Consider the following 21,186-nt stretch of genomic DNA (forward strand, 5'->3'; position numbering starts at 1 on the left):
ATAATTTCTTGGATAAGTCCCCAAAGGCACAGAGATGACAAGAAGCACTGGCCCAGGCCCTGGGGACAGAAGTTGTACAGCCTAAGAATGATGGATCAGAGTCTCAAGTCTGGCCCCAAGGAGTGGTCACAATATAACAACAGTATAGTTCTAGTGGTGATCTCTTAAAGCCACTTGTTAGGACCTGGGGAGGCTGGCTGATAGCTTTGGCAGAATGATCCTGTCAATGATGGTTCAGAGTCATGTCATTGGAGCTGAGGGGCAGCTCCTGCAATGTCTTATACATTTATAATTTTTTAATTTATTCATTTTGAGAGAGAGAGAAAGAAAGAGAGAAAATCCCAAGCAGGTTTTGTGCTGTCAGCACAGAGCCTGACATGGGGCTCGAACCCACAAACCATGAGGTCATGACCTGAGCTGAAATCAAGTGTCAACCAACCTACAGAGCTACCCAGGTGCCTCACCCAACCAATGACTTATAGAAACCTTGACCTAGGACCCAGGGAGTGGGGTAAAGGGCAGTGACAGCATGGTTTCAGCAACAGAGGGACAGAGATGTGGTCTGGGAAGCAGAGGTGGGGCTTAGAGAGTGGTAGCAGCCCTGGCAATGATGATTCAAAACCTTAATCTGAATGAAGGTATACTTCAGGGCAGTAGCAGTACAAGCCAGTCCCAGTAAGGATGGATCAGAACCTTGACCTACCAAAATGGGTGGGGCTCAGTATAGTAGAAGCACCTCTGGCAATGGCTATTCAGAACTATGACTTAGAAACTGGTGCTGAGGTAAGAGCCAAAACATGACTTGAGACCATGAGGGCAGTGGTCGGAGCAGTGGAGGCGGCCCTGGTGATGATACAAAGCTGTGACCTGGGGGCAGGAATGACAAATGAGCAATGGCAGTCCCAGTCTCATGTATGATGAGATACTGCAGTGCCTGATCCCTGACATCAAACACAGTCAGCCCCTCTGACTCAAGAAGGCAAGTGTCCCTCCAGCAACAGCTCTAGACTCTGGGTGTAAAAACAGGAAAGGGGGGTGCTCTGGGCTGCTCTCTCAGAGGCTACCAATGTCAGTGAAGACTGTGGGAGACTTCCGCTGCAACGGCTGAGAGCATCCACGATGATGAAGTTTGTTGGGGTTCATTTGCTCTTCATCGCCCCATGTGGTGAGCTTCCTCCCAGGGGGAGTCCTTCTGATGCAGAGCTGCTCCTGAGGGATGGAGAGACACAGACAAAATGCTCCCTGTTCTTTTCTGTGTGGCTATGCTTGGTTTTTGAACTTTGTAGCATTTTAACAGCTGCTACCGTTTATAGTTATATACTGTGTGTGCGTGTGTGTGTGTGTGTGTGTGTGTGTGTGTGTGTGTGTGTGTGTATGCGTGCGTATGTGCATCTGTGGGAGAAAGAAGAGGTGGAACTTCCTAGCCCTCCATCTTGCCAATATAACCCTTGTGGGAAGTTTTAAAATCCATTCTTCTTTGATTGTATCTGTGCCTTCTGTCCAGTTTGGCACTATTATGAATAAAGCTGCTGGAAACATTCTTCGGACATCTTTTTGTGCAAATATGTTTTCATTTCTCTTAGTTAAAAAGCGAGATGGAAAAAAATAAGAGGAAATTTTGTGGGTCATAGATTTTATGTATATTTGGCTTGAAAATAAAAACCAAAACAGTTTCCAAAAGAAGTTATACAATGTTACCTACCCAGTAACAAAGTTTGCGTAATAAAATTGCATTACATTCTCAGCAACATTTGGTGTTACCATTTCAGTCATTTGGAAATGGTCATATGTTATTTTAAAAAAAATTTAATGTTTATTTATTTTTGAGAGACAGAGACAGAGAACGAGCACGAGCATGAGCATGAGCATGAGCTTGAGCAGGGGAGGGGCAGAAGGAGAGGGAGACAGAATCTGAAGCAAGCTCCAGGCTCCGAGCTATCAGGACAGAGCCCAATGCGGAGCTGAAACTCACCAACTGTGAGTTCATGACCTGAGCTGAAGCTGGACACTTAACCGATTGAGTCACCCAGGCACCCAGTCATTATGGTTTTAATATGCATTATACTGATGACTGATAATGATGAGCAGTTTTTGTGTGTGTGCTCATTAGCTAGTTGTATACATACTTTTAGAAAAGGTCTAAACCTTTATTTTAATGGGCTCAGTTCTTTTATCACTTATTTGTGCTATTTCTTTATATATCTTGGATAAAGAAAGTTTGTCAGACTGAGGAATTACAAATCCTGTGGCTGGTCTTTTCATTTATTTAAATGATATATGGTTTATGAGTCAAAGTTTATATTTTTTATAAGGTACAATTTATTAACATTTTGTATTTTATAATAAGTTGTGTGTGTGTGTGTGTGTGTGTGTGTGTGTGTGTGTGTTACAGCTAAGAGATCTTTGCCTATGCTAACACATAAATAAATTCTTGTTTTTTCCCAAAAATTTTATAGTTTTAGTTTCTGCATATAGGCCTATCATCTATATCGAACAAATTTTTAAGTATTGTGTGAAGTCATTTATATTTTTGTTGTTTGGTTTTGTGTTTTAAGTCATTGCAATCACATAGTAAAAGTTCTCCAACTTTTTAAGATTGTTTGGCTATTTTAAGTTCCTTCCATTTCCATACCAATTTTATAATTAATTCCTCCCTTTTAACCAAAAAAAATCTTTTGGAATTTTTATTAGAATTCTATTAAATCTATAGATCAATATAATGAAATGGACAACTTAACAATATTTAGTCTTTTAGATAGTCTATAACAAGTATGTGTCCATCTGTTTCTGTTTCTTTGAATTCTTTCAAAATGTACAATTTTCCATATAGGTATCTTGCACATCTTTTGTTGACTGTATCATTAAATATTTTATTGGTGCCGTAATGAATAGTTTAATTTCATTTTATAATTTTTGACGTTAAATAGAATTAATTTATTCTCATATGATTTTATATCCTATAACCCTGCTAAAGTCACATAGTAGTTCAAAGAGGTATTTCTAGATTATTTGTAATTTTCTACATAAGCAATCATGTTATCTCTTCATAAATTCTTACTTCTTCTTTTCCGATATTTAAGACTTTAATTTATATCCCAAAGCCACAGTGAAAGAGATTTTGTGTTCAGACTTGAAAATGGCATACATGAAGTTTGTCCATATTTTACAGTTCAGCGACACCCTGCTTTGTTAGACCCCACCTCCCTCATATAGAAGACAAATTCCTTTTAGGGACAATATCTCTGGTTTATGATTGTGGAGCTGAATCCTGCTCATGATTCTTTCTGACAGCTCTTTGGATGTGGGACTAGCTTGATCAGCCTCAACAATTGTGTAAGTCAATTCTTTGTAATCAAAAAATATATAAACTCTTATACAACATACAATCTACTAATTCTGCTTCTCTGGTTAAACACTAACTGCCACAAATTTGGCATATATTATCTATACATTATTTTATAATTTATGAGATAAATTGTCTTAATGCATTCCTTTTGTTTGTGGTAGCTCTAAAAGTCAATAGTTGTAATAGTTTATTGTCAAATTGGTTTCCATATAATACCCAGTGCTCTTCCCCACAAATGCCCTCCTCCAACAGTAGATATATTTTAAAAATTATCAGTTTAGGACACCCAGGTAGCTCAGTCGGTTAAGTGTCCAACCCTTGATTTCAGCTCAGGTCATTCATTATCTCATGGTCGCGAGACTTGAGCTCCACGTTGGGATCCGTGTTGAGCGTGGAGCCTGATTAAGGCTCTCTCAGCTCCTTGCCCACTATCTCTCTTCTCAAAAACAAACAAAAAGAATTTTAAAAATTATCAGTTTAATGCCTGCTACCTACAATTTTTATCAATGTTTAGCCAGATTCTTCATTTGAAAAAAATTCGATCAATTCTTTATGGTGACATCTGCATTTGTCTACACTTATTTTTATTATTATTTTTATTATTATTAATACATCATGCTCCATAAAATTACCTATTCCATACATACAAAAATTTGCATATTATATAAGTATATGTTTTACATTTTATGCAATTTATCTCAGGAAATCTCTAAACTTTATATATATGAAAATAATTATCATTAAGTTTTACATCATTAAACTAATACAATATTAAATTACAATATTAGTATATCACTAAAAATTATAAAAACGTATTTTAAACTGATATTTGTCCCCTCATTGATATTAAACCCTGTAATTTTAACCTTTAAACATTTTTTTTTAGTGTTTTTATTTTTGAGAGACAGTGAGAGACAGCGCCAGCAGGAGAGGGCCAGAGAGAGAGGGAGACGCAGAATCTGAAGCAGGCTCCAGGCTCTGAGCTAGCTGTCAGCACAGAGCCTGACGTGGGGCTCGAACCCAAGAACTGGGAGATCATGACCTGAGGTGAAGCTGGACTCTTAACCGACCCAGGCACCCTGTAATTTTAGCCTTAAGATATAAAGATTTGATTGCTATTTTGTTATTTCTGCACATAGTATTTTTCTTTTCCTGACTGTTCATCTCATCCAACTTATCTATTTTCTATTTTTTTCCTGATCTATCTATTCCTTTAAACTCTGTAATCTCCAAGATTTACCATCTATTTTTATGAGTGTTCTGCTGCTTTTGGAATGAAAATAATCGTCACCTCAGATGCCTAAACATTCAATTCCTCCTATTCATGCATTCCAAAAAATAGATCAATTAGTTAACAGCTAGAGTGGAAGGTAAAGTTCCTAAATAACTGCTAACATTCATTTGCTCTGTGTGTGGCCTCTTTGTATGCATAGGCTGTGGTAGTTTGAAAGTGAAGCATAATAAACATAAGAAATAGTAAGAAGGCAATAAAACCTTGAAGCTCACTCCCAATATGCCTTTTATTTTTTTTTATTTTTTTTTAAGAATGACCAAAATCAAATCTTTATTTAACTGTATAAATGTGATCCAAATGTGTCCACCACTAATTTTTCAAAAAGAAACATGCTATAAATAAGCAAACTATATCTGCTCACTGATATGTGGATGGACTCCCTAGATGTCTTGTTGGGCTTAATTACAGACCACTCACAGCAATACGTTTTTAGTAGAAAGTGTAGCATGATGTTAAGCCATTTTAGCTTTTGCACATACATGATGCAGAAAGATTTGCAGCATTACACTCTTAAGCTGGGCTGCACCCACCCCTTTAAATGGCATCAATATCAATGTCATCATCCTTGTTGTCAGACTTCACAGCTTCAACTTTAGGGACACTGGCAGTCTTCGAATACACCACCTCAATATTCTCATCTTCATCATCTTCTTCACCCCCAGAAGATTCCTTCTCTGCTTCCTTCAACCATTTTATAAATGGTTCTGCTTTGACACGAATCTCTTTGGCAAGGTCTTTTGAGACCTTTTTCTGACCAGCTGATGATGACTTGACCATGCGAAAGTTCTGACTCTCAGTGATGATTGGAAAGGACTGTTGAAGAGCGGGTCAATATCCTGTTTGACTTTGTTAAGAAAAAGAAAGAAGAAGGTATTATTGTATTATTGACTCATCTGACAAAGAAATTGTTGCTGAAGCAGAAAGATTGGATGTAAAAGCCATGGGCCCTCTTGTTTTGACTGAAGTTCTTTTTAATGAGAAGATTATAGAACAAATTAAGAAATACAGGTGCCATTTCCTACCATTTTGTCACAACAACAAAAAGCTCAGCGGTACCTTCTTCATGGTTTGGAGTGTGTGGTAGCAATGCATCAAGCTCAGCTCATTTCCAAGATTCCCCATATCTTAAAGGAGACGTACAATGCAGATCTGTGGAAGAAGAAGCCAATATGCCTTTTAACTAAATACATCTTCCAGAAAATATTTATGCCTCTGTGCATCACTCTGTTTCATCCAAGTGTGAATTTTAACAAGAGATTCATCTTATAGAGATTCTAATTTTATATACATTACTTATTTTTTTCCACTCTATTTTATTGAGATATAGTTGACATACAATACTCTGTGAGTTTAAAGAGTATGGCATAATGACTTCATTTACATATATTGTGAAATGATTATCACAAAGTTTAATTAACATCCATCACCTCAAATAGATACAAAAAAAAAGAAAAAGAAAAAATGTTTTATTCCTTCTGATGAGAACTCCTAGAAACATTCATATATATCATAACTATAGTGTTAGCTATACTCATTTTATTGTATACTACATCCCCAGTAATTATTTATAACTGGAAGTTTGTACCTTAATCTGAGCACCTGGATGGCTCAGTCATTGGGCGTCTGACAACTGATTTCAGCTGAGATCATGATCTCACAGTTTGTGAGTTCGAGCCCTACATTGGGTTCTTTCCTGGCAGTGTATGGATCCTGCCTGACACTCTCTGTCTCCCTTTCTCTCTACCCCTCATCCACTCTCTCTCTCTATCAAATTAAACATGTAAACATTAAAAAAAGTGTATGATTTCCAAGTATTGGTGAGCTTTTCAGGTTTTCTCCTGTTATTGATTTGTAATTTCATATGATTGTGGTCAAAGAAGATACCAGCATGATTTGAATCTTTTTAAATTAGTTAAGACTTGTTTTGTGACCTAATATATGATCTATTGTAAACTACATTCTATATAGACTTGAAAGAATGTGTATTCTGCTTTGGTTTGATAAAATGTTTTATATATGTCGGTAAGGTCCATTTTGTCACAGTGTTGTTCAAATTTCCTGTTTCCTTATTGATTTTCTATCTGGATGATCTATTCATTAAGTTGGGATATTAAAGTCTCCAACTATTATTGCATTGCTGTGTATATCTCCTTTTATTTCTATATTTGCTTTAAATGTTATATTTGTGTGCTTCAGTGTTAGGTATATAAATATTGACAATTGTTATATCTTAATGGATTGACCCTTTTACATTATCTAATGATCTTTGTTTTGTCTCTCTGGACCATTTTTAGTTGGAAGTTTATTTCGAATGTATAGCTACCCCTGTTTTTTTTGGTTACCCCTGGTTTGAAATACCTATTTCCATCCCTTCACTCTCCATCTATGTGTCCTTAAAGCTAAAGTGAGATTCTTATAGGTTGCATGTCATTGGATTTACATATACATATGTATATGTATTTATAGTCAGATATAAAACATTATGTATATTAAATACACACACACACACACACATATATATATATTCAGAAATTCTATGTCTTTTGGTTGGATAATGAAATCCATTGAAATTCAGTAATGATTGATAGATAAGGACTTACTATTTCTATTTTGTTATTGTTTTCTAACTATTTTTTAGATCCATTATTTCTTGTTTCTTATCCTGCTGACTTCTTTTGTGATTCAATGGCGTTTCCACCCATATTCTTTGAATTCTTCATCATAACTACTACTTTTTGTGTAACCACATCAGGTTTTTCCTTGTATTACCAAGAGGCTTAAATAAAATATTTAAAAATTGTACCTTTTTGAAACCAACAAATTAACTTTGATAGCATTCCTAAACTTTACACTTTTATTTCTCCTCCCCTTCTCATTTTAGGTTATTGATGTTACATTTTACATATTTTTATAATGCCTATCCAGTAACAGATTATTATGATTATTTTTAATAGTTTATTGTCAAATTGGTTTCCATATAACACCCAGTGCTCTTCCCCACAAGTGCCCTCCTCCATCACCACCACCTCTTTTTCCCCCTCCTCCTTCCCCTTCAACCCTCAGTTCATTTTCAGTATTCAATAGTCTCTCAGGTTTTGTGTCCCTCTCTCTCCCCAACTCTCTTTCCCTCTTCCCCTCCCTATGGTCCTCCATTAGGTTTCTCCTGTTCTCCTGTTAGACCTATGAGTTACAAACATATTTATTTTTAATACATTTTTAAACTTTTAAATTAAAATTGCATGTGAATTACACATTTCATTATCATATTAGATAATTTGACTTTGGCTAGATATTTACCATTACCAGTGAGTTTTATACTACCTTCATAGGTTTTTCAATGTTAATTAGTATCTTTTAGTGTTCACCCAAAGATACCATTTACTTTCCTTTTTTTTTATTGTTTTAATGTTTATTTAGTTTTGAGAGAAAGAGAGAGACAGAGAGAGAGAGGCAGAGTGCAAGCATGAGTGAGGCAGAGAGAGGGAGACACACAATCCGAAGCAGGCTCCAGGCTCTGAGCTGTCGGCACAGAGACTGTCTGACTAGCGGCTTGAACTCACAAACTGTGAGTCATGACCTGAGCCAAGTCGGAGGCTCAACCAACTGAGCCACCCAGGTGCCCCCCATTTACTTTTCTTATAAGGCAAGTCTAGTGGTAATGGACCCTCCAGGTTTTTTTTTTCCCCTCTGTAAAGTTATTTCTCCTCCATTTGTGTTCTTGCCTGACAGTTTTTTTTTCTTTCAATATTTGAATATCATCCCATTCTCTCATGGCCTGAAATGTTTCTGTTGAGATTTTTGTTGATGATCTCATTGGGGTTCCTTTGTATGTGACTTGTCATTTTTCTCTTAATGCTTTATAATGTATCCTCATGATTCCTTTCACATTTAACTTATGTGGGGCATGTTGGGCCTCATGGATCTAAATGTCCATTTCTCTTCCAAGGTTTAGGGAGTTTTCAGCCATTATTGTTCTAAATATACTTTCTTCCTCTTCTCCTTGGATTTCCTTAATGCAGGTATATATTTTTTCTTTTATGTTCTATAAGTCCCATAGGCATTCTTTACTTTTTTTTTTTCTAATTGATCCTCTGAATAATCTTAAATGTCTTCTCTTCTAGTCTTCTGATTCTTTCATATGATTGAATGTGGTATTAAAGCTCCCTATTAAATTCTTTATTTTAGTCAATGTTTGGACTGTATCTTAGACTTCTGTTTTGTGTGTGTGTGTGTGTGTGTGTGGTTTCTGTTCCTTTGTTGAACTCATTTTGTTCATGCATCATTAATTTGTCTGTGTGTTCTTATATTGGCTAAACACTTTTAAGAGGATTATTCTAAATTATTTGACAGTTCATAGATCTCTATTGATTTAGGGTCAGTTATTGAATATTTATTATTTCCTTTGGTGGTGTTATGTTTGTTTGATTTTTCATGACCCTTGAGTCCTTACATTGATATCCATATATTTGAGTAAGTGGTCTCCTCTTCCAAACTTTTCAAATTTATTTTGGCAGAGATGGTTCTTTACCAGTCTGTTCATCTTGGAGTTCTTGGTGTTAGCTGGTATTGTCCTTGGGCAGGTGGCTCTATTTTTGGGCATGACCACTGCCCAAACTGTGAGGTTAGTGGAAGAGTGCCACTGGATGTGAACAGATGGATAGAACAAATGGCTTGGTTCTCTGCCCAGGCACGGCTGTGGAATGAGCTCCACAGCTGCCTAGATTTTTATGGTCAAGTTTTCTAGATAGCCAGGGCTGGGCATTGTATTCAGCAATAGACAGGGTTATGAATTACTTCCCTGCCCAAGAGGCACAGCAGAATGGGCCCCAAAGCCTGCGTGGCTTATTTGGGGGCCTGAACCAGGCAAGACTGTGCTCTGAATTCTTGGCTAGACAGCACTTCTATTTTCACCTTGTAGATAGGGAAAGTCACAGGCTAATCTCTCTCTTCAAGTGCCACTATAACCAGGCCAACTGGATGGGCTACACAGTTCCCCATGTGCCCTGGCCATGTTGTCTGGTTGGGCCGGGCAAAGGCTATATTCAGCAGTGGTAGCACTATCTATAATTTAATTTCCCTGTCCTAGAGGGCTCCTGTACAGGTCCCAAGGCCACAAAATCTCTTGTTTGGAGATCAAATTAGGCAGAACAGTGTACCAATTTTCTTGGTCTGATGGGCCAACATCTTAGCTTATGCAGAGGGCCATACACTGGGAGCTCTAATTAGGCTTCCTGGTCAGGATGGGCTGGAGGCTGTGTTCAGCTTTGGGTAGGGCTTCATACCAGACCCTAAGGACACCAAGGCTATTTGTTAGGGGATAAAATCAGAAAATGCTAGGCTCCCTGGCTGAGAGAGGCTACTTCTGGCTCCATAGATGCAGGGCTGCTGGTCATGGTTTTTTGCTCAAGTGCCCCTATAATCAAAGCAGCAGGGTAGGCTGGTGAGATTCCTGGGGTCTCTGGTTAAATTTTCTTAGGGGCAGAATTAGACACTGTATTCAGCAGTAGGAAGGGCTACAGATTGGCTCTCCTGCCAGGGATGATGGGGACAGGCACACAGAACAGGCCCCAAGACTGACAAGACTCTTGGGAAACAAATCAGGCAGAATTAAGCACCACACTGGTCAATCAGGGTTGCTGACTTGGCTCTCTGTTCTTGGTACTCAGGATAGGTTTCTGGGTGAGAGAGCCTAGGAGTTAATTCTTGGCAGTTCATGGCTATGCATTAGCTCACCTGCCTGGGTGGAGTGGCAGAAGTAGCTTCAAGGCCAGTAAGACTCTTTTGAGGAGAGGGGTGGTTACTCAAGTGGAATCAGATCCTACAGTCCTTGGCCAAACAGAGTCTCTAATTTGTCCTGCAGACAATCAGTACTGCCTGCCAGGCTGTGCGCACGAGCTGCTAGGCTAAGAAGCTTCTTAGGCCCAACTCCTTGGCATGTTTGGACTGAGATCCACACTCAGCAATGCGTGAGGCTATGACACAGCTCCCTTTCTCAGCAGTGGGGCAGATGAGGTTTCACACCTGAGTAAGGATTTCTGTTTGATTTCCCAAATTTGGCAGCTGAATTCCTTGATCAAACTATGTTGTCTTGGCTCTGCAATTGAGCAAAACCTTTGGCTGGGATTTTTATTTGGATACTACAGGTAGGAACTTTGCCAAGACCTGAGAGCCTATTGCTACAAGCCCCGCCTCCTCCTCTGAGGTAATCCAATTCCTAATGAGCAAGTCCTGCAGATTCTCCCAGGATCCCCAAGAGGTGAGGCCACACTAGACCTATTGAGAAGTGGCTCACAATGCTAGGGCAGCTGGATGTCCACACTGGGCTCTTTTTCCCACTGAGACCTCTTCATGTGGTGCTACCCTGGTCTGGGAGAGGGGCTGTCATATTGCAGTACTGTTCCTTTTTTTTTTTTTTAATTCTTTATGTTTATTATTAGAGAGCAACAGAGCATGAGTGGAGGAAGGGCAGAGAGAGAGCAAGACAGAATCTGAAGCAGGTTCCAGGCTCTGAGCTGTCAGCACACAGCCTGATGTGAGGCTTGAACCCATGAACTGTGAGATCATCACCTGAGCTGAAGTCAGACACTTAACTGACTGAGCCACTTAGGTGCCCCATTGCGGTACTGTTCTGATTTTTAATGTCATTCATCTCAGTCTCTGTGGTGCAAAAGGAATGCTTCAACCTCACCTGTGTTCTAGGGTTTTAACAGTGATGTCTTGTTCATGAATAGTTCTTGTTCTTGTGAGGGGGAGTGAAGTTGGGAGTGACCTATATTACCATCTTGGGGATGTCATTTCCTCTGTACTGCTTTAATTTTAGTCTGATCCATTGAAAAGCATCATGTTCATTTTGGACAATTAATTTTCCTGAGAGCAGGATTCATATAGTTATAACATTTGGATGTCTTTGGTATTTTGAAATAAAGGTAAAATTTTTAAAGAAGCTTAAAGTGGGGTGCCTGGGTGGACAGTTAAGCGTCCAACTTTGGCTCAGGTCAGGATCTCACAGTTCATGTCAGCTGGGCTGACAGCTCAGAGCCTGGAGCTTGCTTTGAATTCTGCCTCTCCCTCTCTCTCTGCTCCTCCCCTACTCATTCTCTGTTTCTCTCTGTCTCAATAATAAATAAACATAAAAAATTAAAAAAAAAAGCTTAAAGTAATTGTTAAGGAAAAATATGTATTTATTAAATAAAAGGTACACTGAAATATAGATTATAACTTTTTAAAAAAAGTATTCCCTCTTTTATAGTTTTTTATTTCAAATTTAACCAATTAAATAGTTAACTTCCCTATTATTTCTCAATCAAACACATCTAGGACAATCTTTAAATCCCTTAAACAATTCATTTCATTTATCGAGGCCACATTTTGCCAGTCAATTGAAAAATGAAGAAAGATAACATTAGTGATTTAAAACTGTGTTTCCTCAGGGCACCTGGGTGGCTGAGTCAGTTAAGCGTTAGACATCCATCTCTTGATTTTGGCTCAGGTCATGATGTCATGGTCTGTGCTTTCAGGTCATAATCTCGAGGCCTGTGTTGGGCTCTGTGCTGTCAGCATGGAGCCTGCTTGGGATTCTCTTTCTCTCAAAATAAATAAATAAACTTGTGCTTTAAAAGAGCCATATTAAAAAAAAAAAAAAAAACTGTGTTCCCTCAAACAACAAAATTCAAAAGAAATTCAGCAAGTATTTCACAAACATCTTATTTGCATTTTAAATGAAATTAAACTAAGTCAATTAACACTTAAATTGAAATTAAACTATATTCATCAACACTTAAGTTAATAGACCAATGGGGTTTATTACTACATTCTCATATTAACCTATTGTATAGACCTCAAAATAAATCCATACTAGTGCATGTATTTTAACATCTTTTAAATGTGTCCTTGATTTTTAGTGGTAGGAACTTGTGTTCTTTCTGAAAGCTAAACCTGCAATTCTATTTAGTGAAAACTTTATAAACTAGTACACTGTTGTAAGCACATATGCAATGCACTTGTATAAATTTTAGACAAGTGCATTTATTTTTTCTCTCATCAAATCAAAAGATACAGCTACAGAACAGTATGTAATCAGATAATATACAATATCGTATTTGTGATAGTAAAATTTAAACATTCTTCTTACCTAAGTTTCAGTTGATGAAAAAGTAAATATCAGCCACTTGATACCTAGGGATTTTGCAATTATAAAGAGGAAAACAGGGGCATCTGGGTATCTTCGTAGGTTAAGCGTCCGACTTCAGCTCAGGTCATGATCCCGCGGTTTGTGGTTTGTAGGTTCTGTGCTGACAGCTCAGAGACTGAGGCCTGTCTTCGAATTCTGTGTCTCCCTCTCTCTCTGACCCTCCCCTGCTCACACTGTCTCTCAAAAATAAATTTAAAATATTTAAAAAAATTAAAAAAAAAAACAGGAAAACAAGGAAGATGGCAAAGGAGGTTGATCTTGAGCTCACCTTGTCCCAGGGACACACGGAAGCAACAACTGTATGTAGTGCACTAATTTGGAAAATGACTTGAGGACTAGCGGAACAGATTTTTCACAGCTAGTCAGAGAAAGAAAGCCATAGGGTAGGATGGTGAAAATGTGGTCAGGAACCCAACCCCCAATGTGACTTCCTGTGAATAGGAGGGATATAACAAACATAGAAAAGCACGAGGCTCCGATTCCATACTAGACACTCCCACCCTAAGAATATGCACTGGCAAGACAAACATCTGGTTTTGAATATCAGTGACGCTCAACTCCAGGAGATCCGGAGGGCTCCTAGGCTCATAGGAAATCGTGTCTCCATCCTTAAAGGGTAAGCGCACTAATTAACTTGATTGGAGACAGCACAGAAGCAGCAGTTTGAAAAGTGCCTAGTATATAAATGGAAATTTACTGACTAATTTTAGTTCATATGCATAAGAGTCAGGGATCTGCAGATTTGCCTGGGAATAAAACTGCTGGCAGGCACCATTTTTACTGCCTTTCTCTCGCCTAAATACTCAGGCTTCTGGGGAACCAGTTCTAACGCTCCCCCTCTATCTTGCCAGTATTGCAGACCATGCCCCAGCCTCACCAAAGAGGTGCCCTGGGGATGGAAGGAGATACCCCCATACACCAATGTGACCACAGTTCTTGAAACTAGGCCTCTCGGATGGCTGCACAGGGAGCTGAACAATCCAATACCTGAAATGAAATATATATCAGAGGCAATCAACAGCATGTTAGAGGCTGAGAAGAATGGATCAGCAACCCGGAAGACTGAGTAATGTAAAACACCCAAACTGAGCAACAAAAATGAAGAACAAAAACAAATTAGGGGAATTCTACAAGATCATTAAATGTAATAATGTTCACATTATAGGGATCCCAGAAGAGGAAGGGAGGAGCAGAAAACTTACTTGAAGAAATAATAGCTGCTAACTTCTTTAATTGGGGAAAAAATGGACATCCAAAATCAGAAGTGGAGAGAGTTCCCCAAAAAATAAGCTTAAAAAAGTCCATACCAAAACATATATTAATTAAAATGACAAAAAGCAAAGATAAGGAAATAACCTTAAAGGCTCCAAGGAAAAGCAAACAGACACAAAGGAAAAACGTCAAAGGCTATCATCTGATTTTTCACCATAAACTTTCTGGGTAGAAGAGAGTGGCATGAAATGTTAAAACTACTGGGGGAGCGCCTGGGAGGCTCAGTCGGTTAAGCATCAGGCTTCAGCTCAGATCATGATCTCACGGTTAGTGGGTTCGAGCCCCGCGTGGGCCTCTGTGCTGACCGCTAGCTCAGAGCCTGGAGACTGTGACTCCTTCTCTCTCTGACCCTTCCCTGCTCACACTGCCTCTCTCTCTCTCTCTCTCTCTCTCAAAAATAAATTTAAAAAATTAAAAAAAAAAACTGGGGTAAGAAAAACACCTACAGCAAATACTTATCATTCAGAATTGAGAGATAAACAGTTTCCCAAAGTTAACGGAATTCATTACCAGTAAACTAGCCTAATAAGAAATGTTAAAAGGGATTCTTCAAGTGGAAAAAAAAAGGCCTTAACTACAAGAAAATTATAAAAGGAAAATTCAGTGTATACAGTGAACATATGGTAAAGGTTATAGATTAATCACTTATAAATTGGAATAGATGTTAAAACACAAAAGTAGTAAAATCAATTATATCTACAAAAATTAGTCAAAGGATACACAAAAAAGATGTAAGAAATCACATAAAACAAGGGGAGGGGAGTAAAATTTCAGTGTATTGAGAGTGTTTGAACTTAAGTGACCATCAACTAAATACAGATTGCTATACATATAGGATGTTATGCAGTGAATCCTAAGGCTACCATAAATCAAAATCCTATAATAGGTACACAAAAAATAAAGTAATGTAAAACAACCAAACTGAACAACAAGTCTTTCATCTACTTGGTTTTTTATTCATATGACCTGGGAACATTAGGGCAGGCTGTAAGTTGAACTGTCATCATGTAAAGAGATGGAGGGCTGATCTTAGATCCTCAGGGAAAAATCTATGTTTTGTGTTGCCCAAGTGTGTTTATAGCATTGGAGTGGGAAGTAAAATAAGATTGGTGGGACCAACTCTTAGTTCTGAGACACTAATCTTAGATGTCATATTCTTGCCAGAACGGAAATAGTGGCTCTCTGATGGGTTCACAAAAAGTTATGAGTTTTAGAATTACCTTTTTCTTTTTATCATTTGCTAGAGTGGTCAAAAGGCTCTCTCTAGCTTTCTACACAGGCAGAATCTAAAAGCTCTGTGTTTAGTTTTTTGAAAATTGGATTTGGACAGAACTAATAAATTGATTAATCTCGCAGACCATACTGCTATGTGTGTGTTCATTTTAAAAATAAAAATGGAGGGATGCCTGGGTGGTTCAGTCAGGTAAGCATCTGACTCTTGGCTTCTGCTGAGGCGATAACCTCACTGTTTGGGACACTGAGCCCTGCATCAGGTTCTGTGCTGCTTCGGATCCTGTCTCCCGCTCTCTCTCTGCCCCTCCCCCAGTCTCTTTCTCTCTCAGTCTCTCAAAATAAGTAAATATTCTTAAAAAATATGATGATGTTATTTGAATAGATACTTAGAATATTAAGCGATAACTGCATTTTAAACTAAGACCTGTTAATTTATATCTAATTACTTTTAAAAATTAATGTTGTAAATATTGTAGTATCCCTCAAATTTAAGCTGGGCAAATTCAATTAATGTCTATTCATCCTTTATATTTTGAGGTATTTTTTTTTCCAAAAAAGTTGTCACTCTAGAAGATTTCCTCAAGTGCATCTGACCAAGGGGGCTATCTCGTGTATATACTTGTAAAAGCAACGTAGGCTTTTTCCTCTGAGGGACATGGCTTACCCTTGAATTAAGGGTACCCTAAAATCAACTCTGATCTGTGAAGGGACTATGTTGGAAAAAATGAGTGAGAGTTCTTTAATTTCCATTTTGGTGACTCATGGCAGGATTCAGGTCCTCTAACTGGAGTATTTACAGTTATACAAACAGTGTAACATTTTACTGGTTGGCTCATGAATTTCATTACAATGATCGATTAGCCACCTGTTTCCTTGAATCATTCACATGACCACTTTTTCTGCTTCCCATTTATAGAATAAACTTTCTATAATTTGAATATATATGAATATTAATATATATAAAATACAAATATACATGATGTACTAGTTATTTTTAGATAGCTCAAAGCATATTAGGGAGCTGGGTTAAGAGACCTTTAGAATTGAAAGCCAGGCATGTTGTAATTGTTAATACTCTTACCTAGAAATGAGTGTCTGTTACGGTACCAAAACATGTTTCCTGAAGCATTTCTCTATTTAAGAGTTTCTGATATTAGAAGAGGTTTTAAGAGTATTTCAGTTCATGTACAGGAGGAATATTCATATAAAAATTATTAACAAAACACAACTACAAATAATGCTTTCTTTTGCTTACATTCAGATTTTGTAGAAATTATTGGCCATCCTTCCCACATCCCCATCCCTGGAATATAACTGTTTTCTTATATAGAATTAACTGGGGAAAAACACATTATCAGAAAGAGCAGTTAGCCACAGACCCAATTTTAGTATGTTAATAACAAAAATAACTTAGGATAAAAAGTTGAACTAATTTTAGGAGGATATGATGGCCAAATTACTAAAAACGTGGAAATAAAATGCGTTTATAATTATGCAAGGCTTGTGAATACATTATAGATAACTCGTTATTGTTTTTGTTATTTTGAATACCTTATTTCCATGGCAACCTCTGGATCATAATACATATGGTTCCTTAGAGATTTCAAAAATATCCTTGTAGAAAAATGCAAACTCTTAATGTTGTAAAATCCCAGGAGGCAAAAATGTGTTACAGCAAACTATCACAGTTTAAAATTACATTTAGCCTAATGTTTATAAATATTTAGATCTATTGAAAATAAACTTTCCTTAAAAATATGCAAACATTTATATTTGGCAGCACCTTTTTATCTTAGCATGGTTCATGACACTAAACTTAATATAAAAAATGACAAATTATGTAATTATAATAAATAAATAAATTTAACTATATTTCCCAATAATCTCTGTGCTTCTTAAGATGAATTGGTAGAAACACCACCTGGATTCATGCTGTGTGTTTTTTAACGGTCTCAGTTTATTTTATCTCTGAAATTCAGAGTATTCTAGCAATATGCCTTTAATATATTTTACCACTCATTTGTTCTAGAAATCCAGGCAAATTGTTAAATTCCCCCAAGTTGGTTACATTATATGTAAAATTAAGGAACAATAGCATTCTAATATATTTTACAAATTTAGTTGTTTTCTTCCAGGTTGTAAAGAACATTTTTTATACTCAAATGACCAACGACACATTATCTCTACAAAATCCTTAATAAAGTGAAACAAAGGTCTGCAATTAAATAAATGATTCCAAGTTGAAAATATTTTTGCAGTCATAATTTGGTTTCTTCCTCCCTATAATTTTTGATGATGTCATTCAGTTACTACGTACCAGCTCTAAAATACAAACACATATTACAACATCTCCTATTATATAGAAAATGTTGAGGTGATAGTAATAGATATTTTTTAAAATTCAGAGTAAGTGGGACACCTGGGTGGATCAGTAGGTAAAGCATCTGACTTTTGATTTGAACTCAGGTCATGATTTCATGGTTTTATGGGTTCAAGCCTTGTGTCAGGCTCTAAGCTAACAGCTTGGAGTCTGTTAGGGATTCTCTCCCTCCATTCTCTCTGTCCCTCACTTGTGTGTGTGTGTGTGTGTGTGTGTGTGTGTGTGTGCGCGCACACACACTATCTCAAAATAAACAAAAGCATTAAAAATTTTGAGAGTGGAAAAATAACATTACTTTTAACATTATACAAACCAGAAAATAACCCAATATTGAATACTTACTGAATGATTAAAATATTATTGTATAAATAAATGACAAAATATCAGGTCACCAGAGTGACATGAAAAAAAAAATTGGCAGAGGGTGCCTGGCTTGCTCAGTCAGTATGGCATGCAACTCTTGATCTCAGAGTGGTGAGCTGGAGCTCCATATGGGGCTAGAGATTACATTAAAAATAGTGGCTTCAGAAAGGAGTGTCAGAAATCTCTCTCTCCACCTAGAAAATAATTGTATGGCACAAAATGGTTGAAGTGACTATTCTTAAACACTGAGTTCTGCTTGAATACTTACAGTTTCCATGGGAAAGCTTGGCTGGTAAATTACCGTGACTGTTGGTGGATTTGAGTCTTCAATGTGACAGTGGCTATTCATCCAACATCCCTGATCTCTGTAACAGGCAGCTGTGGAGATGACAGTCTGTGTCCTGGAAGGCTTTTTGAAGCCAGGGTGGGCAGTTAGGACTTTTGTCCTCCAAATATCGGGCTTAGGAGTTCTGATTGCTGATAGCTGCCTCTTATTGGCAAGTTACAGGCAGAGTCTCACCATTATTACCTACCAGCTGAAGAGGCCTCCAGGAGATTTGAAGAAGTCACAGTTGGGTTTTTTTTTAAACATTCAAAAGCAGGGTATACAGGGATATTTAGAAAGCCACTACATAGTCAAGGAGAGAGTCAAGCTTAGAAAAGATCTGAGAAGACCAAAAGCTTTCACTTAAGGCTAGTTAGCAGGAGAAAAAAAAACATTACAACACTGTAACAAACAGAAAACCTTGTGGAAAAGAAATAATCCGAGTTTCAGAGTTACCACATTATAAGATTCAAATGCATTTTTTAAAAAAGCAACAAGCAACAACAATTACAACACAAGGCATGCAAGGAAACAGGAAAGCATGGCTTATTCAAAGGAGCAAAGTAAGTTGACCGACGACATACCTGAGGAAGCTCAGACATCAGATTCAATGGAAAAGGATTTAAAATAACTGTGCTGAAAATGCTCAACAACCTAAAGAAGACATCATAGGAAAAGATGTGTGAAGAAATTGAGAATACCAAAAAATAGGAAAACATTATAAACAGGAACCAGAAGGAAATTCTGAAGCTTAAATGTACAGGGGCACTTAGGTTACTCAGTCAGTTAAGTGTCCAACTCTTGGTTATTGCTTAGTTCACAGTCTCGCAGTTCATGAGTTCGAGCCCTGTGTCGGCTGTGTGCTGACAGCTCAGAGCCTAGAGTGTGCTGGGGATTCTGTGTCTCCCTCTCTCTTTGCCCCTCCTCTCTCACACTCTGGCTCTCTCTCTCTCTCTCTCTCTCTCTCTCAAAAGCAAATAAACATTTAAAAAATCCAGCAGAAGGAAGAAAATAATAGATTGGAATGGGGATAAACAAAATAGACAATAGAAAATTATAGGCAATCAAGGAGACCAAAAGTTGGTCATTTGAAAAGATAACAAAACTGACTAACTTTAGCTAGCTTAACAGTGATAAAATAGAGAAGATGCAAATAGCTGAAATCAGAAATGAAAACAGACACATTACCACCAACTTTATAGAGAAAAATAGTATTATAATAATATGAACTATTGTATGTCAAGTTAGATAACCCAGAAGTGGATAAATTTCTTGAAACACACAAATTACCTAACCTGATTCAATATGAAATAGAAAATCTCAACAGACCTATAAGAAATAATAAGATTGAATCAGGAATCAAAAACTTTCTAAAAAAGAAATATCCTGGACCAGGATGTTTTATTGGTGAGTTATACCAAACATTTAGAGAGGGAAGAATTAACACCAGTCCTTCTAAAACTCTTTCAAAAATTTTAAGAAGATTGAAACCCTTTTAACATTTTTTATAATAGTTTATTGTCAAATTAGTTTCCATATAACACCCAGTGCTTCTCCCCACAAGTGCCCCCCACCATGATCATCCCCCCTCCCCCCAGCCCCTCCCCCTTCAGTCCATGGTTTGTCTCCAGTATTCAGTAGTCTCCCTTGATCTGTGTCCCTCACTCTTCCCCACTCTCTTTCCCTTTTAACATTTTTTATGAGTTTAGCATTACCCTGATACCAAAAATAGAGAAAATTATAACAAAAAAAATTACAGACCAATATTCCTTATATAGATGAAAAAACCCTCAACAAAAATGATTAAATCCAAGAGCATATTAAAAGGGATTGTCACCTATGACTAAGTGTGATTTATCCTAGGAATACAGGGTGTTTAATATAAGAAATCTGATAAATGTAATATATCACATTAATAGGAAGAAAAAGAGAAAAACACAAGATCATGCCAATGGAAACAGAAAAAAACATTTGACAAAACCCAACACCCTTTCATTACACAAGCGCTCAGAAAACTAGAAAGAGAAAAAAGTTTCTTCAAGATGATAAGAGGTATTGATAAAAAAAATCTACAGTTAACATCATATTCAAATTAAAGAAGGAAAGTTTTCTCCCTGATATCTGAAACCAGTAAATTATTCCTGCTTTCACTTCCTGCTATTCAACATCACATTGTAATTTCTAGCCACAGTTATCAGACAGGAAATAAAAAATACACACACTGGAAAAGAAGCCAGACCATATCTTTTTGCAGATGACAAGATCTTATATATAGAAAGCCCTCCTAAATCCACAAGAAAGCTCCTAGAGCTAATAAAGACAGCAAAGTTTCAAGGAACAAGTTACTGTGTTTCCCTATGTCAGCAATGAGCAATAAAAAATAAAGACAGTAAGCAGAATGTTAATATAAACTGATAGTTTTTGGTCTTCAACTGCATAGAACAGTTACATTTATTCCATACTATTAAGTCTATTCAGGAAACAATAGCATATAATACCTTAACTTAAAAATACTTTATTGCTAAAGGTGCTAACCATCATCTGTGATTTCAGCAAATTGTTAATTTTTTTCTAGCCTTGTGTGGAGTACATCTAAAGGTACTTCTAAAGACCTGCAGCATTTGTACACAACAAATTTTGAGTGATAGCCTCAATGACCTCAGATTTGCCCCAAATTTACACTCCACTTATTATTATGAGGAACCCTGACCTCAGAAGGCAAGTTTTTATTTTTTTATTTTTTTATTTTATTATTTTTTGTAACTTTATTTTTTATTTTTTT

This window comes from Suricata suricatta, chromosome 1 (assembly GCF_006229205.1).
Source record: "Suricata suricatta isolate VVHF042 chromosome 1, meerkat_22Aug2017_6uvM2_HiC, whole genome shotgun sequence".
Lineage (NCBI taxonomy): Eukaryota > Metazoa > Chordata > Mammalia > Carnivora > Herpestidae > Suricata > Suricata suricatta.